The sequence below is a fragment of the Marmota flaviventris genome, chromosome 8, assembly GCF_047511675.1.
Source record: "Marmota flaviventris isolate mMarFla1 chromosome 8, mMarFla1.hap1, whole genome shotgun sequence".
NCBI classification, from domain to species: Eukaryota; Metazoa; Chordata; class Mammalia; order Rodentia; family Sciuridae; genus Marmota; species Marmota flaviventris.
The window spans coordinates 65,085,415-65,112,738 of NC_092505.1; the positions used below are offsets into that span (position 1 = coordinate 65,085,415).

At 44.7% G+C, this 27,324-nt stretch overlaps 1 protein-coding gene across 4 annotated transcripts in view; it reads right to left on the reverse strand.

The window, feature by feature from the left end:
* The window catches only part of Boc (BOC cell adhesion associated, oncogene regulated), a 78,091-nt gene extending 51,005 nt beyond the window's left edge, over positions 1-27,086 (reverse strand). For 2 of the 4 annotated variants that reach the window (XM_027936138.2, XM_071615339.1), the window contains exons 1-2: positions 26,643-27,086; positions 22,403-22,494 (exon numbers count right to left, since the gene is read on the reverse strand). The gene's annotated coding sequence lies outside the window, so the exon portion shown is untranslated. The remainder of the gene's footprint in view (positions 1-22,402; positions 22,495-26,642) is intronic. The other 2 variants (XM_071615340.1, XM_027936137.2) reach the window with 2 other exon arrangements.
* Between the last annotated feature and the right edge of the window lie 238 nt (positions 27,087-27,324).

Sequence of the window (27,324 nt, forward strand, 5' to 3'; positions counted from 1 at the left end):
ACATGCATCTGGAGGTCAAGAAATAGTCTTTTTTGGAAGGAAAAAAAAGCAATATATTCTACAGGATTTTACAGAACCTCACAATAACCCTGTGGGAAGGGGACTGCATGGAGAGCTCCATAGTGTTCTCAAGTCTGTGGCCAGATTCAATTTCTAACGTCTTGATCTACACCCAACACTATTCAGCATTTAATATCACTTCCGCTAATAGCCTCCTCCTTTCACATATGCTTTTCCGCACTCTTGATGATGATAATGACAGTAATGATCGTAATTTCTTCATAGTGCCTCTACTTGTTCAGAGAGAAAGAGCAAAATATCCCCAACAGTAGGTCATTTGGGAGAAGGAGTTCCGGAGAGGTGTTTACACAAAAGAAAACATAACCCCTGGCTGCTCTAGTCCCTATTCCCAGCTCCAGAAAGGAGCTAACCTTTGACCTCATCCAGCAAACACACATGGCCACCCCAAAACCACCTGCTCTTTTTCGATCTACCTGCTTCTAATTACAACTTATGACCAGGGCTATACCCACATGGATCTTGCAGATAATGGACTAAAATGCTAATATAGTGACTGGAAAGAAAACAGGAACATCTACTAAAACCTGGTGCTTGGAACTGACAAAAAGACCAACTCAAAAGGAAAGACTTGAGAGGCTGTGTAGATGGTCCAAAAAGTATATAAACAGACCCACTTAAGGAAGACCTTAAAATCTTAGTCCTGTCTCCCAGGACAAAGGGGAAAGGGTCTCACTTGCAGGTAGTGTGTGAGCACAAACCTCACCATTCCACAGTCTGGGAAGGTAAGAATACCCTTTCCACCCAACAGGGCCCACTGAAGGCAATGGGCTGAGAACAGCTTGGTACTGCTCCAGGGCACTCTCCAGGGAGCAGGCCAACCTGCACCGGGCATAGAACCGAAGAAAATGATTTTTCCCTCAAATCATGCAGAAGGCTAATGGGATTTGGTTCAGAAGTGGAGTAGGAAAAACAAGGGCATCCTGCTTAGTGTTCATGCTGTAGAGAGGAGAAGATCAGTTGCTGGCAACTCAAAGACACTCCTGATGAGAGGCACAGGGCCCTGGGGTGGGCACTGGGCAGAATTCAGTGCAGTACAGCAAACTCTAGTTACTGTGTATTGTACAAAGGGTTGAGGGGGATGTGGAGAAAGCAAGGCAGCCTGCAATCCTCAAAGAGCTTAGAACTGTTTGACTCTGACAATATCTTTCTGTTATACCAAAATTAAATTGCAGCATGGCCTCAAGAAAAAATGAGTCAGAAGATAAACTGTGGATTTCACTAATCATTAAGTAAAGGAACCAGAACCACTAGCAAAGGCATCAGAGGAATGATAGAAGTGTGGACGCATGTCCCTACATGTATAGGTGCATATGCACACAAGCACTCATGCCCTGTTCCGCATGGAAGGCCAGTTCTCCAATGTAACTCCGTTCATAAATCCTAAAAGAATTCCTCTGTCTCCCATCCATATCCATTGCTCACACAGTGCTGAAAGTCATCAAAGTCTGTCAGTTTAGGCAGGACAAGGGCTTAGACCTAACAGAAGTCCATGTGACAGGATCTTTTAGGCCTCAAGTTTTATCACCTATACTGGCACTTGTCACTGTAACTTATTAGTTTATAGTCTCCTCCTTGACGTATAGTAGGTACTCTACAAATGTTCGCTAAACTGTGGAGACCTCCTACCTCCAAGGTCTTCCCAGGCCTAGCCATGGTCCATGGAGTTTGGATCTGATGAATCCGAGGTGGGGGTCCCACTGCAAAAGCAGAGCTTGTGCAGGTGAAAGTGACATGAGAATACTCCTGTCCTTGTCTCCCTTAGGGATTTGGTTTGGGAACCCACTGGGGTTCTTATTCAGAAGACAGGCAGGACACAGGCCATGTCCCAAGGAAGCATAGCATGTGTGAAGTGGGTTTGCCAAAAAGGAGGTGGAGGACAAGAATGTGGAGGACAAGAATGTAAAGAAAAATGGGTTCCTGAGGAAGCCTGTTTCCATTGGCCGACTATGTTCCTAACGCCCATCCCGTCAGGGGCCCACCAGGCAGGGGTGAGGCACTCTGCTCTTCATTCACTTCATTAATTATTTGCCTCTGCTTCCCACTAGACCAAAGGCTCAGGAATGGTGATCTTATTTGCAAGAGTATCTGCAGCACTAGCACAGCTCTAGGTACTCAGCAAATACCTGCTGAATGAACAAATAACGACCCCAGACACAAAGGTGAAAGGTTATGGCAGAGGAGAAAGAACTGTGATCATAAGCCAGGGGGGAGCCGTGTTGTTAGCAGAAGAAGAGGGGCACTTTAGGGAGCTTTGGGGAGTGAAAACACTTTGACTTAATTAGGCAACATAATTACCATAACATAATTGGAGGTAAGCTGTCACTTCCAGTCACTTTCCGTATTCCTTCCTCACAATGATTAAGCACCACCAGGCTTACCCACATCTCCACCCTCCACATGACTCAAAAAAGGTCTCAGGTGCTGTGACCCGGACTGAAAGAGGATCAGTTTGATTCTTGATCTGTCTGGTTTTGAGGCTGATTTGGGTAAATGGCAGGCAAAACTGGCCCTAGCTACCCCCTTCCACACACACACATATACACACACATACACACACACACACACCTCTAGCACACTCGTGCAGGCTCTCAGGAAATCAGAAGCATTCAAATATAGAGTTAAGCCTTGGAACAAAATGGCCAAACTGCTGAAGTCAAGGCCAAGTCAGGAGATGACAGGGTTCCACTCTTGGGTTCACATCTGACTGCACTGTGACAGTGAACTTGAACTGAACTTACAGATAAACCACTTACCCACGGATGCTGAAGGAAACACAGGTTACATTAGTAAAGCATCTAGAGTCAAGACTGGTACAAAGTCCATGGTCAATTCATAACAGTGACTTTTTCAATCTGAATAACTCCTTTTAGGATCATTTTTAGGAATATTTTCAGTACACTGATCCCTGCTGCAGATGCATCCCTGGCATTTTGGACAATATCTCAGGGACTTTATAATCCTATTCTGGCTCCTCCAGTGCCTTATACTGGTCATACTGGTCATGTGCACCCTCCACCTCTAAGATACTCTCTCTCTCTCTCTCTCTCACACACACACACACACACACACACACACACACACAGCAAACATCTGCAGCTCCAGCTGGTAAGCATGCTTTAGAATCCTGACAGTTTACTTTCTTTCCCAACTAACCTCATGCAAATCCACTTTCTTCACCACCTTTCTTACCCCCAACTGTACACATTTAATGCATCACCCAACCCCCAATCTTTCCTTTCTCAATCACACAGTTCTTTTAAACCACCTAAAACTTAAATAAATACCTATCTGGAAATCCAAAGCATGCTGTAGTCCATCAGTCAGTCAGTCTCTGCCTTCTGCTAGAAGCACCCCCCATTCCCTGCCAGCTCTCCCCAACTTGTGAAGCCCAGTGGCCCTGGTGCAAGGCTGGCACATGCAGAGAAAACAAACACATGGAGTCCCGCCAGCTGGATCAGCCACTGCTGTTTACAGCAGGAGCAAAGTGTGGAGAATTAGAGAAACATGGTGTGGGGAAGGAGCAGAGGGGGCTGGGGAATTCTAGCCTCCTGCTCCTAGGTTCACCACCTGCAAAGAGGATCCCCTGCAGATGTTCTGCCATTCCTAGGTGTAGAACAGGACAGCAATCTATCAGAGGTGGGACTCATGCCATCATGGTGCTGCAAGCAAAGTGAAAGTCCTTGCCAGTGGAGAGCCTATTATGTGCTTATTATTCTGTCCCCAGAACCAATAATAGTGCTAGGCACATAGTGGAAAAGCAGTGAGCATTTTGTTGATTATATGAATAAATGAGCTGTTTTCCTGCTTGGCCCACAGGGTGGGCAGTAGGAGGATCGTGGTGGAGGGGTGGTTAGCAAGGAATGCCTAAGACCATACTTCTAAAAACCTACCACATGTTAAAATATGCTACAGAGCTATCCTGAAAGTAATTAAGGAAAATGTGGTACTGTGAAATCTTACCAGATTTCTTCTTTTTGGAGCCTTTAATGTGCTATTATACAGCACGAATCACCAAGAAGGGCATAGACCTGGGTGCAATGGAGCACTCCTGTAATCCCAGCAGCTCAGGAGACTGAGGCAGGAGGCTTGCAATTTCAAAGTCAGACTCAGCAACTTAGTGAGACCCTAAGCAACTTAGCAAGACCCTGTCTCAAAATGAAATATATAAAGAGTTTGGTATGTGGCTCAGTGGTTAAACGCCCTTCAGTTTAAACCCAGGTACAGGAAAAAAAAATAGAGCAGGATAAAGTATGCACTGAAATCTATAACCACAAGTATGGATTTATTTGACTATGAGACTGGAATTATTTGAGAGCCCCATTTTTTTCCCTCAGAGTACCATTGGCAATGAGAATTTCACCAAATATACTTTTTGGAAATTCTGGCCTAAGAAGTTCCTGCAGAATGTTCCAGCAACTTGCAAAACAACATGATTCTATTTTCGTAATTAAAAACAGTTACGTATGACTCAACAGTGTGTAGTTATTTAGACTGTCATCAGAAAAGGTAAGGAGACATATAAACTTTAACATCAGTTGTCTCTGAAGATTAGGGGATTTGCACTTTTTACATTAAAAGCTTCAGAAATATTCAAAATAGGGCTGGGGTGTAGCTCAGTGGCAGGAAGCCCTGGGTTAGATCTTAGCACCAAAACCACAATAAGCAAACAACAACAACAACAAAAGAAATATCGAAACAGGTATAAAGTATCACTTTTATAATTAAAAAGACAAATTGGAAAAAAATAAAAGCTAATCCAAAATATTAACATGTCATCACTGATAATTTATCCTTCCATAGGCCTAGGGCCTCATTTCCCAATAACCCCTTGGAACATAAAACGTTGCTGCCCATTATCACATCTAAAGAGTTTGCTTTGTCTGATTGCAACATTACATTCTTTTGGCTTATAAGGAATATCTCCCCTAATTCCAGAATTTTGTTGCAAAAAAACGTGAAAACAAATTCAATACTTTATTAACAACCTTTAGAGATCTTTTACTTTTACTTTTAACATCCTTTACTCTGTTTAGTAAGTTGTAAAAAATATACCATGTAAAATTCAGTTTGATGAAATTATTATGTTGAGCATATTAACATTTAAAGACAGCCTTTTTTCCTGCTAAATTACCAATTTCCTACCAACTTGTAAACACAATTAAAAGTCATTGAAATTTATTGAATGTAGTAAGCCAGGTTTTGTCACAACATATGATTAAGGCACATATTTTAGAATGAGACCATCAATCTTAACATAAAAAAAAGAAAACTATGACCATTTGCTGAATAAATATATGCAAAATAATAAGCTAATACACAAATATCATCTTGCCTAACCTCTAAACCACTCTAGGACATAGGCAGTATTCTCATCCCCATTTTACAGATACAACAAGTAAGGCTTGGAGAAATCAAGCAACTTGCTCAGATAAAGGATTTAAAACCAGGGCCCTCTGCCTCCTCTGTCTGCTGGTCCTAGTGCCTGGTAGCTACAAGCAGGCAAACAAAATTGTGTTCAAAGAAACAACTGAGAAATGCAGAAAAAACGAAAATTTGAGTTGGAGTCACAAATTAGTCACTGCGCTTCAGGATGGATTGTTTTGGCACACTCCCACAAAGTACACTGCCTCCAAACTCCTCAAGGTGCATGGAACCTGTACTTCTGAAAGTTCCCTGAACCTACCCCAGTTCAGTCCCCAGTGTCTTGAGTGCCAAACACAACCCTGAAACTGATGGTAGCACTTTGAGTTTGGAATCCAAGTTATAAGCCCCAGCATGCACAGAGAGACAATAAGAAACTTCCAGTTTCCTCATCTAGTCTCTTGTGGTGTTTTGTTTGTTTGTTTTTGTTTTTTAGTCTCTTGTGGTGTTTTGTTTGTTTGTTTTTGTTTTTTAGCGCAGCATCTCACTAAGTTGTGGAGACTGGTCTTGAACTTGCAATCCTCCTGCCTCAGCCTCCTGAGTTGCTGGGATTACAGGCATGTGCCATGATGTCCAGCTCTTCTTCTGTTCTTATACTGTATTAGCCCTCACACAGCTGCTCTGGTGGCACAGAGAATCATCACAGAAATGCCAGGAATAAGGGGTGGGGGAATGACACCTCAGGTAAATAAAGTTAGAGCCTCAGTCTAGGCATCAGTATTTTAAAAACTCCTCCTGCAAATTGTAACGTGCAACCAGTTGAGAACCCTGTGAGGGTGTCTTTGCCACGGATTCTGGGGCAATTTCAGAAAAAAAAATATCTGCCAGGAAAGCTTTGGTTGTACTGGATTCAATGGTTAGAATTGAGAGTTTTGCATAAAGATGGTATATATTATATATTATTTTAAAGAAATTCTTATAGTTTTAAAGCAAAAATAAATATTTCTTACCCTACAAATTAAATATTAACCCATTTAAAGGAAGAAAACTTTTTTCTCCAAAAAGCTTCTCTCAGTTTTCCCAAGTTTTATTTATAATTTATTTGTTTGTTTGTTTATTTTTTTATTTTTGCATTTTCAGATTCCTGACTGTCTATTCCTTACACAGAAATAAAAATCTCAAAAGAGGTCACCATGGTAACAGCCTCCACAGTGCAAAGACAACACTCAAACAGGTCTCTGGGCCACTGTCACTTCTGCCTACTGGGACCAGGATCATGTGGGGGAGCATGGAGGTGTGGGAGGGATGTTTTCCACAGATGCAAATTTGAATGTTTGCCCTTCAAAGTCTGAGAAACTAGCCAGGGTTCCCTTGCCAAAGCCAGATCAGTCTCCAGGGGCTCACAGAACACGAAGAAATTCCTCAGGTGTTGGCCTTCTGTGGTTTTGGCTCCACTGGAACCTGCTGTTGACAATCCAAAGGGTTAACAGCTCAACTTCTGCCTTCCTGGTCCCCATACAAGGGGAGGAGGAGGAGACAACCCACCTTGGAACCCCAGCCCTGGCCCCTCCTGGGCCCTCCCACTTCAGGAATGAAGCTGCCTGCTGCCCAACATATACCCAGACTGGTTTCATCTCCTTCCAAATCCATTTTATGTCTTAACTTCTGCCAAGAATAAAAATTAACACACACACACACACACACACACACACACACACACACCCCATACATGCATGGGAGGAGAAGATTTGGTTGGAAATTTAAACCGAAAAGACCAGGCAGAGAGGAAAGGGACAGATCAGCTGCTGAAAGTCAGGGCTTGGTGACTTCTCCCAGGGCTGGCACACCCTGCCTGAGGTCTCTCGGGCTATGTAGACCTGAGGTTCAGATCTGAAGGGAAATGTTTGAAATGCATCCCCGTCTGGCCCCCCAACACCCTATTTCCTACACTTTAACCATCCTTCCTCCCCAGACCTGTCACCAGAGTGGCTCAGAGCAGCCTCATTGCAGTGTCCAGAGGCAGGGAGCAGATCCATGCCTGTGGCAGAGCCCTCTCTTGTCAACTCCAAAGTGAATCCAACAGTACTGGGGATGGCATGCAGGCCCTGGTGGCACAGGCAGCTTGCAGGCTGAATGGCCACCCAGAAAAACAGACCTGGAGCCTCCTTAGAATCCTGCCCCACCTCCCCCAGGGCCTGTGCATGAACACCTGAATCTACAGGCAAGTAAAGGCCACATCTCCAGGAACCCATGAGGCTCTGTCCTTCCTGCTCAGTGTCCCCCAGGATTGGCCTTCCCTCAGCCCTGTATATCATCATCCCCAACACTGCAGATGGTGGGTCCAGCCCTCGTACTCACAGTACTCACACCTCTCCAGGTGGAAACCCACTGTCTCATGGAATCACTTGCCTCACAAGTCCATAAATGTTTATTGAACACTTGTTAAACACTAGGTCCCAGGAATCCAAAGGAAAAGTTCTCCACAAGAGGTTAAGCTCTGGTGAAGGGACACAGAAAGATCTTAGAGCACCACAGAACAGTTTTATGAATCAAACCCCAGGACCCCAAGCACATGTTCTTTCCCATTCCACTGTCAGAGGTGGGAAGCCTGGATCACACACTTTTGTGGAAGGAGTAACTTTGTGGCATCCAATTTTGACCCATCTAGCACACGGAGCACTGTATTAGAGTAATATATATATATATATTTTTTTTTTTTTAAAAAGACACAAAACTTTTGTTGTCTTGCTCCTTGTTGAATCTACCAATTCCAAATAGATGGCATTGGCATATTCTGGTTATTCAGAATAACCACAGACTTCTACAGACACAGGAATGGCTCTGAAAAGCTGCCCTTTTATAAAAAAGAAATGTACATGAGTAAATAGTGGATGCAGGCCCAGGCTTTTCTGTTCCTCCTGACCAGGGTCTTTCCACAGAAGGAGGAGATAGGGGTCTGACACCTGGCCCAGACAGAGAGGTCCACAGGTGGCTGTTACCAGGGAGACTTCATCTACATAAGACAACCCTGCTCACTGTACACATTCTCCCTCTCCAGAGTGCCCCTGCCAAGCCAAGCCCCCACCCACCCACCCACCCTTTTTTTTTTAGCTCTCTCTAAGGTTCAGCCATTTGCCCCTGAGTCTCATCCTCCTGTGCTCTTAAGTATGTGATAAAATTTGTATGTTCATTTTCATAAAGTCTTTTTTCTATTTTCGGTTTGTTTCATAGACTAATAATATCAAGCATTCAACTAGAAAAGAATAAATTTAAAATGTCCATACAGACTCATAGGGTTCATGATATTAATCTTTCTGCTTTTATGCTGTTTGAGTTTTTAAGTTAGAAAATAATAATACTATTTTTTTAAAATAAACCAATAGGATAATTAGAATAAGACCTCTCAAATCTTCCCAAACTTTGCATTGGCTTTCAGGAACCCCCACCCCATCCCAGTGTCCTCTAAATTAAGACAATGGCACAGTCAGGGGGGATTGAGGGGATGCCCAGGTTCTGATGGAAGAGGGGCATGCTCCCTTTATGATCTTCTGGATGCATCAGACTCCAGAGGCAGCCTCAGCCCTGACAAGAGGACTGCTGGTGGCAGCTGGAACAGCCAGTCCTTGAGCAGCCTATCTCCCTCACTCTTGGGACCCAAGGACCCCAGCTAGCTGGCTTCCCCCCATGCTCTCTGTTTCCTTTTGGGGATGGGACCTGCCTGTCCAGGAAGGGCCTTCCCCAGACCTGCCCATATCTCACTAATGACACGTCCCCAGCACTGGCTGACTTTTCCCTGGTTGCAGAAACCACCAAGATGGAGGCCTCAAGGTCCAAGACAAAGACCATCAGGGTCCAAACCTTCTGACTCAGATTTCTGAACCTATGACTTTTCCACTTGTCTACCTATCAAATTCTGAACCATACCATGACAAAATGATTTGTTTTTATTGCTACATATTGACTATACATATTAATGACATTCAGTGTGTTATTTCCAAACAGGCAAACAGTGTGTGTTTGTTGTTTATCATATGCACCCATATTACTTCCACCTTCACCCTCTTCCCCTCTGGAACCTTCCAATTCCTCAGGTGGGCCTTTTTTTTTTTTTTTAGCTTTTGCATATGAGAGAGAGCATGCTGTCCTTGACTGTTCTGTATCTGGCTTATTTCATTTAACATGATGTCCTCCAATTTCATCTATTTTCCTGTAAGTGACAGAATTTCATTTTTCTTTATGGTTAAATAATACTCCATTGTGTATACATGACACATTTTTTTTTTTTGAGGTGCTGGGCATACGAGGCTAGCACTCTACCAGCTGAGCTGTATCCCCAGCCCTCCACATTTTCTTTATCCATTTATCTGTTAATGGGCATCTAAGCTGATTTCATATGCAAGCTATGTTAATAGTGCCATAGCACACAAAGGTGTGCAGGTGTTACTTTTGTATGCTGACTTCCTTTCCTTTGGCTATATACCCATGAGTGGTATAGTTGTATCATATAGTAGGTCTATTTTTAGTTTTTTGAGGAATCTCCATACTGTTTCCTATAATGGCTATACTAATTTACATTCCCACCAATATGTACAATTTCCTTTCTCTCCTCATCTGTACCACCATGGTATTTTTTGTTTGTTTTGTTCTTTTTTAAAATTTTCTTTATAACAACCATTCCAACTGGGTTGAAATGGTATCTCACTACAGTTTTGATTTGAATTTCCCTGATGGATAATAATATTGAGCATAACAATATTGAGCTAATAATATTGAGCCATTGGCCATTTTTTTTGTTGTTGGTGTTATTGTTTTTTAGTACTGGGGATTGAACTCAGGGCACTCAACCACTGAGCCACATCCCCAGCCTCATTTTGTATTTTTTCTAGAGACAGGGCCTCACTGAACTGCTTAGTGCCTTGCCATTGCTGAAGCTGGCTTTGATCCTCCTGCCTCAAATCCTAGTGATCCTCCTGCTTCAGCCTCCAGAGCCAATGGGATTACAGGCGTGTGCCACCACACCCAGCTTGTTAAGCTTTTTTAGTTCTTTATAGATTCTGGATATTAATCCTGTCCCATGAATAGCTGGCTTATATGTTCTCCCATTCTGTAGGTTGTCTTTTCACTGTGTTGTTCCTTTCTTATGTAAAACCTTTCTAAGTTTGATGTAATCCATTTGACAAGTGTCAAAACTTTTTAAATAACCAAGTTCTCCAAGAATTTGGGCTCTTGGGAGAGAAATCGGCAGCTCGTCTCGGGTCAAAGTAGTAATGATATGGCAATGATGACAACAGTGACCATCTGTTATGGTTTAGATCTTAAAAGTTCCCCAAAGGCCCAGGTGCTAAAGGCCTATGGTACTATTGAGAGATGGTGGAATATTTAGGTGGATAGAAGGAAGTTAGGTCATTGGGGGTACACCCGGGAAGGGGATACTGAGATCCTGACCTCTTCTGCTCTCTCCTTTTGCTTCCCAACTGCCATGAGGTAAAAAGCTTTGCTTTACCATATGCTCCCCACCATGCTATTCTGCCTTACCACATGACCAAAGTGATAGGGCCAAACAACTACAGACTGAAACCATAAGCCAAAATACATCTTTCCTTCTTTCAAGTTGATTATCTCAGGTATTTTGTTACAGCAACAGAAAGCTGAATAACACAGCACTCACTCCAGACTAAGCACTCTTCTGTGAATAATGCAATTCAATGTTTTGATTTGGGAAATCTTCAGAAACCAGGACACAAGCACCTTAAGGACAGTAGACACACCACTTGATAAACATCTATTGACTGACCAATTGAAAGGCCACTCTTTGATGGCTACCAATGTCTTTAGGCTCCTGTGGCAGATGTCAACAGAGGGCAAATATGCTGTGCTCAGGCAAGAGTTGCTGCTGGATATTGGGATCAGCATCCAAAACTCGGCATGAAACCTCAAGTGACCGCTGAGAGGCAGCAGAAGTGAGCATCCTGAGTTTTAGTGGGTGGCATTCTTCACACAAGGGAGCCTGGTCCCAAGCCCCTGGCCTGGGGCAAGGAAACATGCCTCATCTTGGCTAAGATGCAAAGAACAAGGTCTCAGTGCCTTTTCCCCACCCAGACCACGGACATTAGCACTGGCATTTGGGTTAATTTCACGTGTGGGAAAAATTAGATCTGCTTGCCTAAGATCCCATCTCAATTGGACACATGATTCCTTTTTACTTCTTGACTTTCAAAGCATGTAAAACTTAGTTAGGAAGGATCCTCCCACTGCTTTGGAGCCTAGCTTTTTCTGGAGAGGGGTGGAGGGTGGTGGGTAAAATTGGGATCCTGCCCCATTTCTACAGATGGCTCTGGTGAAAAAGTACTGAAGAAGAGCCAGACCACACCAGAGACTTCCCTCCATCAACACTCGCCCCACGTGGACAGAGGCCAGCGTTGTGCCTCCAGAGGGCACCTCTGGCAACAACAGGAGATGGTGCCATCAGGAGGTGCTGGGATGGTCCCACTGTACCTTATTCTGAAGGCAAGATTCTTTAAATGTATCACAAGATATTTATACAATCAGCTTTTCTGAAATCCCCAACCACCCTCAACATGAGAGAAAAATGCTTTGATAAGTCATGGATTTGTCTGTTGGTTCAGAAAACGTGGCACCTACTTGTACACAGGCATTACCTGGCATGCACCTACAGAAGCCAGCCTGGGATTCTTTCTCAGGGCTCTCATGATCCCTTCTTGAGGGTGAGGGGACAGAGTGTAGGGTGGGTAGCTTAGGGGTGAAGCCTGAATTTGGTAAAGAACATGGGTCCCACACTCACACGGCTCATCAGTTCTCTATCTTCTGCCTCCCCAGGCAAACTGAGGCAAGGGCCAAGACTTCCAGATGGTCAGTAATCACTGGGGTAGCCGCAGGGATGCTGGAGTAAGACCTGAGAAGCCAGGCCAGCAGGCTCCACCCTGGAGCTATCATTAACAACAAAAGCCAGAGGACAGCTTGCCTGGAGAGTGCAGTCCTCTGAAGTTGAAAGACTTTAAAGATGGCACTGCATTAGTGCTCACAGTCTGAGGGATAAGCCTGGGACGGGTATCATTAGTGCACCTACACGGGAGACAGCTAGGCAAAGCACTGAATGCCATTCCAGAGCCATTACTGAGGCACTGCCCAGGCTAGGAGAAGACAAGAAAACCAGGGGAGGGGGGTGGTATGAATTTGGATCTTCGGCATAGAATCTCCATAGTCCAAAGGCACCTGATGAGTCTTATTCCTCTGTACTGAACTCTGACACATGTGGCTTGCATCTTGCAACGTGAGAAAGTACCAACAGATTTCAGCTCTCTGTTCAAGCAGGAATGGAAGCCAGGCTCTAAATGTAAGTCCCTATTTCCCAGGGTTAGAACTCCCTCTGCTCAGTATTCCTCCCTTTCTCAATTCCTGGAACTTTTCAGCCTGTGGTTCAGATGATCCACAGGATTCCACAGTCACACCCGCTAACATTTCCCCTAGATGTGGTCCCGAGCTGGAGCAGGGTTGGAGGAGTTCTCTCCTTCTGCTCCCAAATCCATCATCATAACTTGTCCCCCAGAGAGCCACACTATTTAAAGTGACTGCTAAGTGCTCTGAATACTGGGGTCCTACTCCCAAACTCCCAGGGAATCCCAGTTTTCAATGCTGACTCAAGAAAGAAATGCTTTTTGGCAGGAGAAACACTCTCAATCTCTTTGTGCCGGATTGATAAGTCTTCCCCTTAATGACCACAAAACAAGCCCCTCTGTTCTCCATTGCTATCTGGGCTCAACAAGAACACCACTGGAACCTGGGCTGAAAGCAGTGATTTTAGAGACGGAGGGACCTGTGGCCCACCACCGGATAGGAGCGCACAGTATCACGGCCTGCCCAGGGGACGCACACTTCCCCACGCTTCCCCTAGCCTGCAGCTCCAAAGTAAGCAAAACAAACTCCCAAGGAGGAAGACAAACAGCCCCATGTGCTCTTCCCGGCTGTCTGTTTAGGGGTGGGAGGGAGGGTCTGCACAGCTGGTACTTCCAGATGTGGAACCCAAACACAGGCAGCTCCTGACAGTTTACCAGCCTGGTTAAACTCCAGTAGCACCAGGGCCAGGCTGCTCGGCAGAAGATGGCAATGGAGCTGCACAGTAGACCCACAGCTCTTGTCAGGAAGGTTTCAGCACTCGGCTCTGAGCCCCTCCTTTTCCAGCTCCTTGCTCACCAGCTGCTTATGTGTATGGGGCAGGCAAGAGAGAAAACTAGAGAGGTTGCCAAATGAAAGAAGCCAGTCTGATAGGGGTATATACTTCATGATTCCAACTATGTGACATTCTGGAAAAGTCATAACTATAGCATATATATATAACACATACATACACATATATGTAGTAAAAATATATATAGTAAATATATATGCTTACTACAGCAAGATGATAGTGGTTGCAAAAGTTTTGGGGGCAGGAGGAGGAGGTGACTAGGTGGAGAATGGGAGACTTTTAGGCAGCAGAATATTACGATCCTATCAGAGTAGGTACATGCCATCATATATCTGCCAATACCCAGAAAATGTACCACACAAAAAGTGGATCCCACTTTAGTTAATAATGAAATGTCAATTTTGGTTCACCAATCATAACAAATACATCACACCAGCAGAAGATGTTAATTACAGGGGAAAAGGGTAGGGTTAGGTGGTAGAGGTGATTTGGATGACAACTCTGTTTTGCTTCACTTTTCTGTAAACCTAAGACTGCTCAAAAAGAAGATTATTCATTTAAAATAATAATAGCAATAAAAAAAAGAGGCATGAGCTATTGCCCAGCTCCATGACATGCTTGCTGGGTTGGGTTTTGGCATCTGGTTGTACTATTGCTGAGGCACATTTTTCTACTTTTATTGTCACCACAAGACCTCCTGGGATCTTCCTCACTATTTTTATTCTTCCTCTGCTTCTAAATCTTGAACCAAGTCAGAAATGTCTAAGATGCAACTTGAAGTCAGATCTATGTCCCCTCTGAGGTGGCATCCAACACACTCTTCCTTACCTCCAACAGCTGGTACCATCTCTGTCACTGGTGTGCCTAGCACAAGGGCTGGCCCCACCAAGACCCCTGTGTATGGGGACTGAACTATTGTCAAATCCATCCCATGCCCACCAGATCTGAAAGACCTCCAGCTGGACTCAGGTGATTGGAAGAGGGCAGCATCAAAGTGGGTGGCCCAGGCCCACTTAGGAAAGCCCAGATGGACAACTAGACTATAAACAGTAGTGGGATAGAGGAAGAGCCAGGCCATGCACAGTGCTGGGCACAAAGTGGATGCACAATAAATTCTTCTAAAGAGTGTGATAAGGACTGGGGCTGGGGCCCAATGGTGGAGGCTTGTTTAGCATGTATGAGGCCCTGGGTTTGATCCTCAGCACCACATGTAAATACATAAAATAAAGGTCCATGTACAACTAAAAAATATATTTTTTAAAAAACAGTGCCATAGTTAAAATAATAATAATAATAATAATAATAATAATAATAATAAAGTGTGTGATGAGGAAGGGCAGAGAGGACATCCATTGCTTTTTTTCTTCTTCTTTATAGTACTAGGGATTGAACCCAGGGCTACTCTACCACTGAGCTACACCCCCAGCCCTTTTTCATTTTGAGTCAGAGTCTCACTAAATGGCCAAGGCTGGCCTTGAACTTGTGATCCTCCTGCCTCAGCCTCCCAAGCCACTGGGATTACTTTGCATGCACCACCACATGCCTGGCTTCATTCTTGTATCTCTCTTACAGATGGAACCACCTGCCTAGCCATGGACAATTGCTGAAGTCTGTTACCTCGGGGAAGAGTGAAGGAACTGGGCTATCTCTGCTGAGGTCCTGCACACATCTACTGCCTGGCTTTTCTAACAGACTCTCGTCGTTAGTACTCTTAGCACCTTCCCTCGAGGTTCCCCATATACATACACCCCTGAATGCATTTTCTTGTATAAATCCATGCGTAATTATAGTTGCCCCTTGGTATTTGTGAAGAATTGGTTCTAGGACACTGCCCCCCCCCACCACCAGGATACCAAAATCCATGGATGCTCAAATCTGTCATAAAAATGGTGTAGATAGTATTTACATGTACCTAAGCTATACTTTAAATTATCTCTAGGTTACTTAAAGTAGTGCATACAGTGTAAATGCTATGTAAGTTGTTGTTATACCGTGACAAGAAAAAAGTCTGCACATGTTCAGTACAGACATGATATTTTTTAAAAAAATATTTTCTATTCATGGTTGATCCATGGTTGACTGCATCCACAGGTGTGGAACCTGTGAATACTGAGAACTGACCGTATTTCATCTTGTTTGAAATTCTTATGCATTAATTTTGCAATTCAGGAGAGTACTGCAGATTAGAAAGGAAAGAGAAAAGGAAAGGAAAGGAAAGGAGGTGCTGGGGCTGCAGCTCAGTGGCAGGGAGCTTGCCTAGCATGCATGAGGCACTGGGTTCGATTCTCAGCACCACATAAAAATAAACAAATAAAATAAAGGCATTCTGTCCTTCTACAACTACAAAAAATTTTTTTTAAAAAAGGAAAGGAAACGATAGGATAGGATAGAGAAAGAGGAAGGAAGGAAGGAAGGAAGGAACGAACAAACGAACGAACCAAAATCTCTTCTAGTCCCTGGGAGAAAATGAGAAATAAAACAAAGTCCCTGGGTCTTTCTTCCTTCTACAGAGGAAGCAGGTAATATGCAAATGAACAAATAGATACATATCAGAAGGTGACAATGCTGAGGAAAAATAAATTAGGTTGAAAGGAGAGAGAATAGGTGAGCAGGGCAGCAGGGAACCCACTGAAATGGGAGAGGAAGCTATACAGGAATGTGGGGTGAGAGCCTTTCAGACAGCTGGCAGAAAACCTCTGAGGAGGAGAAGGCTAGTTGGAGGAGTCCTGGGGAGGCCCATGTGGCTGTGAGGTGAGCAAGGCAGGCAGAGGTGAGGCAAAGAGCATGCGGTGGGTCCAGGGTATAGATGTTTGAAGCCATGGAGAGTTTTGAGCAGAGAAGTCACCCCCACAGTCCTGGTCAGAAAAGTTAACAGAAGACTAGAGTGGTAGGAGATCATAGGATTCTACAAACACTTGAAGGTAAACCCAGTATTGTTTGCCAACTTAAAGTGGAGTATGAGGACCCAGGCTGTCTCTCAGTGTAAGAGTGCTTGCGCTACCACTTTCAAACAAGATGCAATATGTGTGAGGCCCTGAGTTCCACCTCCAGCACCACAATAAATTAATAATGAAAATAAAAGCAAAAATAAAATGGAGTATGAGAGCAACAGCAGAGTCAAGGATGATCTCAAGATTTTGGGTACGCTGAGTTGGGGGGAAAGCAGAGGGGAAGGCTGCAGGGGCGGAGTGGGGTTGGGAGTCATGCTTTACCCAGGGACCAGGCCTGGCCCAACCTTGTGCTCCTCTTTCTCCCCATCCTCATCCCTTTCTCTCTGTAGACCTTGAGTTAGTTGGGGCTCCATCAACAGGCCTTCTGCTGGCTCATTCTCCTCTCTGCCTACCCTACCAAGAAGGCCCCTTTCACTCTGTTCCTCCTTCTTTTCCTAAATAACAACAGCTACCATCCACTGATGGTTCCCAATGCATTTCCTGAATTTTACATGCATGACCTCTTTTCCCCTTTGCAACAACCTTAAGAAACTGGTGTGGGGGGTTTATGTAACTTGCCCAGGATCACACACCTAGCTATTGGCAAAGCCAGTATGGAAACCCAGGCTGGTCTATTTACAAAGACTCCCATTAACCAGGATGCTATGAAAATCCCAAATCTGGAAGTGATTCCAGAAACATGCTTGTCTCCTGAAAACCTTCTTTCCTAGCACTTCACCTGCCTTCTCACAAGATGCACTCCAGACTTCTGTCCTCTCAGATAGGACCTCCTAGAAACGCTCTGGACTCCTTCTGTATCTTCCTCTCTCAAGGAAGGATGTTACCCTAAATCCAGTTGTCAGAAGTTCTTTTCCTTCCCAACTTTTTCCAGACCCTGAGACTCTAAGTTGTCTTTTCCCACTAGTGAGGAAAAGAAAGCTGATCTGGAGGGATCCGGGGTGGTTTCTGACAGTATGACCAAAGAGAATCCGATTCAGGTTCCTACACTTAGAAAACAAAAACACACCGCAGAGTTGACTGCATTCCTGGGTCCAAACTGACTTCTCCTTTGTTCCCTAGAATTTCTTATCTATTTAGAGTGGGTGAGTACAGATGCCAGGCACCTGAGGCTTTTGAGGTGAGTAAGAAATTTTCAATCAAAAGTGTTCCCTCAGGCCATGTCACAGCATCCTCATGGCCCTTTAAAAGACAGCGTGAGTACAGACTGAAGAGAGGGACAGTTGGGTCAAGTGGTGGTTCCATTCCCAATTTTCAAAGAAATCTCCATACTGCTTTCCATATTGGCTACACCAATTTGCAGTCCCACCAGCAATGTATGAGTGTACCTTTTCCCCCACGGCCTCGCCAACACTGTTGTTTGTATTCTTAATAGCTGCCATTCTGGAGTTACCCAAAGGGCTTAAAAACATCATACTACAGAGACACAGCCACATCAATGTTTATAGCAGCACAATTCACAATAGCTAAACTGTGGAACCAACCTAGATAGATGTTCTTCAATAGATGAATGAATTTAAAAAATGTGGCATATATACACAATGGAATATTACTCAGCATTAAGAGAGAATAAAATCATGGCATTTGCAGGTAAATAGTTGGAGTTGGAGAAGATAATGCCAAATGAAGTTAGCCAATCCCCAAAAAAACCAAATGCTGAATGTTTTCTCTGATATAAGGAGGCTGATTCATAGTGGGGTAGGGAGGGGGAGCATGGGAGGAATAGATGAACTCTAGACAGGGAAGAGGGGTGGGAGGGGAAGGGAAGGGGCATGGGGTTAAAAATAATGGTGGAATGTGATGGACATTATTATCCAAAGTGCATATATGAAGACACGAATTGGTGTGACTCTACTTTGTATACAACCAGAGATATGAAAAATTGTGCTCTATATGTGTAATAAGAATTGTAATGCATTCTGCTGTCACATATAAATAAAAAAATAATTTTAAAAAAGACAGCTTGAAATGAGAGGGGATGAAAGGCACAGTTTCTCTGACTATCTCCTCATTACCCTAGTCACATCATTATATTTTAAACCTGTGTCTTCCCATACCCAGAGCATCTTGGCTTCAAGTTCCCCGTGTTTGCTAAAGAAAAACAAGGAACAAGGGTAACTACATGTCCTCCGCTGCCAAACCTCACCACCCTCCTAAGCCAGCAGGGAGTGGGGTGCTTTGCTCTTCTGCAGGTACCTGCCTGTCGAATTCTTTCTGCTGGCTGCCCTGTGAGTATTTGCCTGGAAGGCAGCATCTCCTGTCAGTTACCTGTCTGTCAAAGCTGCTACTTCCTTCCCCAGGGTATTTTTCTGTACAAGCTGCCACTTTTCCTGACCAGTAAAAGTATCTGCTGGGCCAAACACCTTCTCCCCCTCAGCTCATTGTAAGCACGGAGGACCTGCTTGATCAGACTTGCAGAAAGCCTAGGCACAGATGGATTCATCTGGCAGCTATAGCAGGAGCAGAGATTTGGGACAGTCGATTCAGACAATGTCCCGGAGGAGGAGAAAAAAAATATCAAGAGACAAGTTCAGAAATGAAACCCAAGATGGAGGTGGCTTTCACCACGGCCTGCAAAGTCTGACACAGCTGGACCACAAAGCCTGGCTTCCCTGGTGCTGCTGCTTCTGAGCCATTCAACACCTTCCACTTGTGGTCCCAGTTCTATATTCATGTGGTTTACGGCAAGTCTCATAAAGGTCCCCACATGCCCCTTACGTGTAGTTAGCTGCAAAAGAAAGTTTTCCCAAACTGAAGGGAGTCTGCTTTGGGAAGAGAACTTATCTGGGTGCCCCCTCCACACACACATTAAGTTTGGCAGTCAGCAGACCTGCAATGAAATCTTGGCTTTGCCACTTCCAGTTGTGAGACCAGAGCAAGTCAGTACAATTATTTAAGCTTTAGCTTCTTATCTGAAGAATAGGATAATAATGCCCAGCTTCACAGGACCACTGGGTGATCAAAGGGATAATGCCAGTAATTCTTAGCACAGGGCCTGGCACCCAGTAGGTATACACTAGATGGCTGCTATCAATCTCCCCATCACTGGGAGGAAGTGGAGGCAGGCAGTGCTGCCTACTTGTAACTGAAATCAGCATGCCTGGGCCTGTGCTGCTGGTCCACGGCTGATTTCCCTGATCTGTGGGGTGAGAAGCTGCACTAAGAGCTTTGCTTTTCTGTCTGGCAAGTGAGAATCATCATTGTTCCTTCCTCAGTAATCATAAGGAAAGGTACCTGCATACTCGCCCCCTTGGAGGGAAGGCTCGCCACCTAAACACAAGGCTTCATTTGTAAAATCGGGGGAACAAAAATTAACTCCATCCATCACAGTGACCACTTCAGGCAAACTGTTCAGTTCTTTTCACCCACACTCAAGACACTATGGTGTGTCAGTGACAAGGGGATTGGTTGCCAATGTGAAACCCACCTATAGAAAGCCACCTTGTTGTTCCCCTTTGGGGAGGAGAGCTAAGTTCCCCCGCCCCCACCCTCTTCTTTCATTGTCAAAGACCACCCACTGAAACTTGCTGGCAAATTGCCATAGTCCAGACCGGCTAAAGCCAGCCGCCCTGCAGCAGCCTCCACCTCTGCTACAGAAGCCTACAGAATGGAAAGCACCTGACTGGGGCCTGTCCCCTGGAACTGACTCAGAGCCTTCACAGATGGCAGACCACCAAAGGACTCAAGGAAGGGGTGCAGGTGATTATTTCAGAGGCCTGTACATTGAATGATCCAGAGAATCTAACTCTTGTCTATAACTTGGCAGGTTTTTATACAATTTGTTCACTAGCAAAAATTCATTCATAAATACAGGAGTAAACATCTCCGCCTTTATGTGATCTCACTTGCAAAAGAAGATATTTTGCTGACTGCCAGCATTAACAAATCCCCCTGACTTGGGCACAACTATCTAAGAAGGAAAAGCTACAGTAACTCCACTATAGTGTGATAGTCATGAGGCAGAAAACAGAGAGACAGAGAAGTGGGAGAGATGATCTGTGAAATAATTAAGAGCAGTTTCTGCTTTCATAGAAAACCAGTAAACCCAGAACCCCCCAATTTTCCTCTCCAATTAACTATGACCCATACCTAATAAACCTACTGGGATTGTAATGTTAGGTAAGTAAAGACTAGTAAAGGCACTTGGCTTTGACTAATCTGGAAAAATATTGGCAGAACCAGGGAAGGTGGGGGAGGTTTTCTTTGAGAGTAAAGTTGCAGCCCAGGCTGGATGGGGGCCTCTGAGGCCAGGTAAGTCCACATACTTTCCTCCCCTTCCTGGGGCTCCCAGCTCTTGTGATATTCACCTCTCAGCATCCCAGGAGGTTTTTGAGCAAATGAAAAGCCCAGTGATTTTTATACCTCTAAAATAAATTTCCCCTCACCTGCTACTCTGGGAATAATGTCAGAGTCAAGCAAATCTAATGGGGCCAATGGAATTCAAAGGTTAAAGGATGAATTCATACATGTGTTTCTAAGATTCTCAGTTAAAATCTGATATAAACGAGAAAGAAAGGAAAATCACTAATTTTTTCTTTTCCTCCTGAAAACTACTCAGTAACTGATTTGGGAAACATGGCCAAAACCCAGATTTCTGAGATTCTGTATTTGATGCAGAAATTCTAAGTCTTAAATTTCCTAAAATTAAACAAGTAACAACAACAAAGACATGACTTTGAAATCTCCTGTGTCTACCATACTTAAACCTATCATCCACCAAGGAAAAATGAATTTGCTGGAACAAAACAATGAACAATTCATACAAGCAGAGTAAAAAAAACATTCGGTACTACCTGTCTGTCTCTAATTTTAAGATTTCCTGAGGTATTCTCTCCCCTCCCTCAAAAAGTCTTTCTTAACTGACCCACTGTTAGTATCATCGTAACACTAGAATTTGCATTTCACTTCCCATGTGCAATGGAATTCTGGATGCCCGTGGGCTCTGGTATTGATTCCTGCCAGTCTAAGCCATGATGCCAGGCACATAGCAGGTACTCAATAAAAGCCTGTTGAAAGAATGAAGGCTCCAACCTACACACACTTCATCACCCTCGTTGTCCAAACTCATTTTGGCAAAGAATAACATGCCTTTGCCCTACTTTCCATTGCTCAGCTCCTTTTGGGTTGTTTTTCTTCAACCCTACTTACCCCGTCCACATTGGCATTTTCCTGTTACTCACCAGGAGAACCAGTTGAGACTTTCTCAACATTTTCTCTGGCAACCAAATTAAGTTGACTACATATTACTGACTATAGTCTTTCTGCTATGATTTCCTCGTATTGCCCAATAATCCTGTCCCAAACATCAAAGGCCTTCTTTGAAAATAAGGCCAAATTTACCATTAGGAAAAGAGAAATTATTTCCTGGTTTCATTTCAGAAGACGCAAAGAAATGGAATCCCTCTGGTTTTTGTGAGATAAACAATGCCCAGTACATGAGACCACAAGGCATTTGCTGTAAGACCACTGACGGAGACGTAAACACTTGGCTTTCCTCACCCAGACCTGAGCAGGACTTTTCCACAGTGAGCTTAGATCCTGAATCTCACAGTTAGTGGTTTGTATCCAACAAGGCTGACAGTTTGCCTCAGGGCAAGGGGGGGTTCATGGAGCCAACATAGGCTTCGACTAAGAGTGTACTAGCCACTGGAACCAACCTGAAGGTTAGTCCAGATTCCACTCAAAGCTGGATTTTTCCAATATTAAAGGATGAGAAACACAATCTTCAAGTGATAACACAAAACAAGGGAAAAAAATAGTTGATCTAATAGGATAGAGATTCCAGACTGTGAGCAGAAAACCTCACCTACTTCTTCTACTCCTTTGCTGCTACCCTCAGATGGCGTGAATGTTGACAAAACTTCAAGGGTCATGGGTTCCAGGAAGCCTGAAACAGGACTGAGGAAAAAGAGAATTGTTTCATCTTTTGAACAATAAAATAAACAGTTCTGAAGTATTTGCTTTTTTGTAAGGTGCATTGCTATAAACCATAGTAATTCCACATTAACCCCTTTTATGAATAAGAAAACAGAGGAAAAGCAATTCTTCTAAGATCACAGGCCTCCATCAATATCCAGTTACCTGGCTCCTTGCTAAAAGTGAAAATAGTGGATTAAGAACAATACTACATTTTACAAAACCATGAACTTTTCATCCAATAGTGTATTTTCATCAACACTCACCAAATATTTCTTCAAAACACATTATAAACAGGCCTCATACATAAGTAGGCTTGTGTGGAAGGATTTAAGGTGCTGGGCAGCAGGCTCCTACTGAGGAAGAATTATCATGAAGGAGGATGGAGTCTCATATAACAGGTTGAGAAATTTGGATTTTAAAGTTGAGTAGTGACTTGATTGTGGGACTGATGGAGAATAGTGGACTGATGGAGAATAGTGGACTGATGGAGAATAGTGGAGTGGTGTTAGGTGGACAGTGGGAGCCCAACCACGTGTCAGCAGCAACTGTCAAGGGCATCAATAAGCAGAGTGGAAGCAGATCTGGAAAAGATGGTACAGATGGTGGAATTACAAATGGAAGAACAGAAAAGATTGTGCCAGGTTGGGGAAGGAGTCTTAACTCTGCAGCAGCAGAGATGTTGGAACAGATTAATGTTTTGATTTGAGGTGGTGTAAACAGAGGTCAGAGGCAGAGCTTGGGCTTCAGAGGGATCCTCTAAACCTCTTTCCTACATTCTACCTCCCCTTCTCTATCCATGACCAACCCGAAGGCTCCAAGGTGGCAAAAATCTTCTTTAGGAAGGTTTATGGTAAACATAGACTTCTAGATTAAAACTAAACATCCTCTCCCATACCACTCTTCAATCCCAAATACTTGATTCAGGCTCATAAGTTATGAAAATATTGCAAGTTGAAGTTCCTGTGGGAGCATACTTAGGATTTGGCTCATTCCCACCAAAAGCAAATTAGTTGAATATATGTGTTCTCTGTGAGTCTTTGGTTCAAATGTAGATATTTTAGGGCTGTCTGATGACAAGAATCTACTTTTTATCATAACTATATAGAAGGTATATATGCACATGGATGAACAAAAACAAGTCATGCTATAACATGGGGGGATTGTGGGTAGCTGTGTGTGTGTGTGTGTGTGTGTGTGTTGCAGGAGATTGAACCTAGGGCCTTGTGCATGCTAGGCAAGTGCTTGAACAAAGCTACAGCCCCAGCCTGTACATAACTGTGAATAACTTTAAAAACACTTTTATAATTAGTAGTAGATGTTTGTGCAATGAATAAAATTTGAGGGTAATCACTCTTTGATTAAGAAAACTTACTTTGTTAGGACAAGGAAGCTCCCAATTGGGTGTCTGATGTGCGATAAATATTTGTTAAACTGAAGTATGGAGGTAACAAGAAATTACTTATGTTAAAGTAGATAAATTTTTTTAAATGGGAAAATCACTATCTTTCCTCTCCCTCCCCAATTTCCATTCTAGTCCCAGATTGCAAGGAGGTTTAAAGTTTGGAGGGAAGAAAGCAAACTGCAGTGTATAATATCTTTTGGAGCCAGGTTAATACTTCTTTATTCAGGGGTCACAAAGTACTGGACAGAAATTATCCAGCACACATGGGTCTTCAGTTAAGTTTTGAAAGGCAGAGAGAGAAACCTTTAATTCATTAAGCATGTCAGTGACAGCTGAAATTTGAACCTAGACCCCCTAGGGCCCTTGGAACACTGATCATCAGGCTCACTTCTTGCCCTCCTTTCTTAAACCCCAGGGGTCTTTGGGGAAGTCAACTGAATTATTTCATGAGTAAAATCTCCTATTCATCCTTAGGCTATGGAAACCACAAACAGAGTTGTTGAAGAGAGAGGGGATCCCAAGTACTTGAAAAAGTACTTTAAAAAAAAGTAAAATATCTGGGTCCATTTGGAGGATGGCACTGGAGTATGGAAAGAAACATAAATCACACTCCTTATCGTGATTGACTGATAATTAGCACCTAAGCAGGTTTTTTTCCCCCCTCACACCCGTCTCCTCATTTGCTGTCAAAGGACCTATTATACTAGCCTCTACCAATTAACCCTCCCAAGTAAAGCCAGCTCCCAGAAGCTTGGGCAATATCTCTTGAGTGAACTTCTCCTGCAATGTTACTCTGCTGAGAAACCTTGAAAGAGAATAAAAGGGAGACGTCTGTACTGCTTCTGGCCTCCTGAGGGCCAAATTCTGAGTAATATATTTCCATGAGGGAGGATGGTGTCAGCAAAGAGGACTAAGGAGGGAATTCTGGCTTCTTTCATTTTTTTGTATAAACTTATTCCAAAAACTCATCTGGAAGGAAAATATTAACCCCACTGCTGTTTCTACCCGCCTCTGTCCTAACTGACCCCAAGGTGCTTCAAGAGTACCATGGGAACCCTCTGGGTCTCAATTATGAGGCCATTAAAAAGTGCCAATTATAAGACCTCAGAAATGTCCCTGGGAAACCTGTTACACACCTCAAAATGGCCAACCTCTTGCCTCAGATTCACTTTAAGTTCAGAAAACAGGTCATCCAGATGTATGGGTGTCCCAGCCCCCACCTGAGTCCAACAAGACTGTGCATTAGTATTTTCCATGTTGCCCTTGAGAACATGGAGATAGATTTATTAGCTGTAACCAAAGGGCTAAAAAAACCATCACAGAGTGGTGCTGCCTGTTCAGAACCTAGTAGTGGCATAAATTAGAAATGTTTACACATTCAAGAATTTTAAAAACCACGTTCATTTAAGGGTCTATGCTTGCAGAGTTCTGGGCAAAAAGAGCTAAGTGACAAATGTGGGCTGGGTACAGGGCATTTGGAGGTGGGACAAGGGCCTGCAACCAAATATACTTTTCACTTAGTCTACTCAGAGAGGTAACTCTGAGTCAAAAACTTATGTGAACCCATTTGAGTTTGCAGGGAAGATATGGGGGGAGCTGCAGAACACCCACCACACCCAGAAAGTGCCTGTTTGGGATTGCTGGTGTGTGGTTTGGGTATTCTTAGCTCTAACTGCCACATCTCTGGAGGAACACAACTTTCAAGGGACTCTGCCTCTGCCACCCCAAAACACAACTAAACAAAACCATCTCTAAGACATCTCTAATCCTTCCAGGTCTGCCCGACTCGCACCTCTCAAAGTTCTTCTATTGCCTGGAAAAGCAAACTAAACTGAGTATCTGAAAGTCAAGCAGGCCCTTCAAGAATCCAGCAGAAGATTCTTCCTGGGTTCCTGGCCCTCCTCTCAGCTCTTTCCCACTTGTCCTAGAGATTCATGCCCCCACCTTCTCGAAGTTACATAAACAAAAACCCGAAGAGTACAACCCCAGGAGTACCCTGCGGGCGCCAACACACACACACACACACACACACACACGCACGCACGCACTCACACACAGGCGCGCGCGGACTCTCTCTCTCTATCTCTCTCTCTCTTACAAATGCCTCAGTCTCACAGACACTTCTGGACACTACTTTAGCCTCTCCCCTTCTACCTCTCCTGTTAGGGGATCTTTTCTGAGGCTGTTTGGGTTGGCTCAGTCCATCATTTTAGTATTTTCCTTTAAAATGTCAAGGGTGATAACCTCGCCCCCGGAGTCCAAGCGCGCATTGAATGGTTCTGTGCATCTGCTGACACCGTGTGGGATTCTCCCCCACGGCCCGGCCGGGGACCCGGGACGCCGGTGTCAGCCTTCGGGGCAAGTCTGGGAGGCGGTCTGGGCCCTCCTTTTACCCGAGAAGCTTCCGGGAACCACGACCCGGCCAAGGAACCTGAAAGCACCGGCCCGGGAACCCGGCGCGGCGTCCCGGCCCCGTCTGCCCTCCGGGCCCAGCTTGTGGGTCCTGCGCCTGGCGCGCCCCGCCAGCCAGTCCCCAGCCCCAACCCTAGCCGGCAGCCGAGCGCTCAGACCCGGCGCCAGCCGCCGCGCATCCACCGCAGCCACTCGCCCGCGCTCGCTGAGCGTCAGCCGGCCTGCGGCAGCCTCCCGCCCCCTCCTCTCCCCAAACCAACAAACAGATACAACTTTTTATGAAAAGAAAACAAACTTCAGAGACGTGACTCACCTCTGGTGCAGCCGCAGCCTGGGAAGGGTGAGCCGAAGCCCCGGTGTCAGCGTGGTGGGCGCGGAGAGAGCCACACAGCGCCGCGCTGCACAGACACACAACACGCACTGTGACACCCGGGGACACACAACACGGGAGAGCGGCCGCAGCCGGAGCAACAAAGGAGCCTCGGACCGAGAAGCTGCCGGCCGGGGAGTGAAGCGCGTGTGGCTGAGGGTGTGTGCGACGTGTGTGTGTGTGTGTGTGTGTGTGTGTGTCTGTGCGGTGCGTACGCGGCGGCTGACACTAGCTAGCCGGGGCTCAGGGTCCCTGTTGCAGGAAGCCGGGGCCGCGGTGGAGGCGGCAGCAGCAGGAGGACGAGGCAGGGGACGCCGCGCCCAGCGCACCCGATCCCTCCATATGGAAGAAGCTTTTTTGGATGACTGAACTCGCAAACAATTCCTTCTTTTGCTTCTCCTGCCTAGGAGCCTCCCATTACCGCGGGAGGAGGGGAGGGGGGAGCAGAGGAGGCGGGGAGGAGGGGGAGGAGCGAAAAGAAGCAAAGAAAAAGTCTTGGAAAGGAAGCTGGGGAAAAAAAATCCACACAGTCCCCCAAACTCCATTTCTCCCCCCCCCCCCAACACCCACTTTCCGTTGTTCGTTGGATCCGCGCTCGTTTCTAGCTTCTTTTTCTTTCCCATGC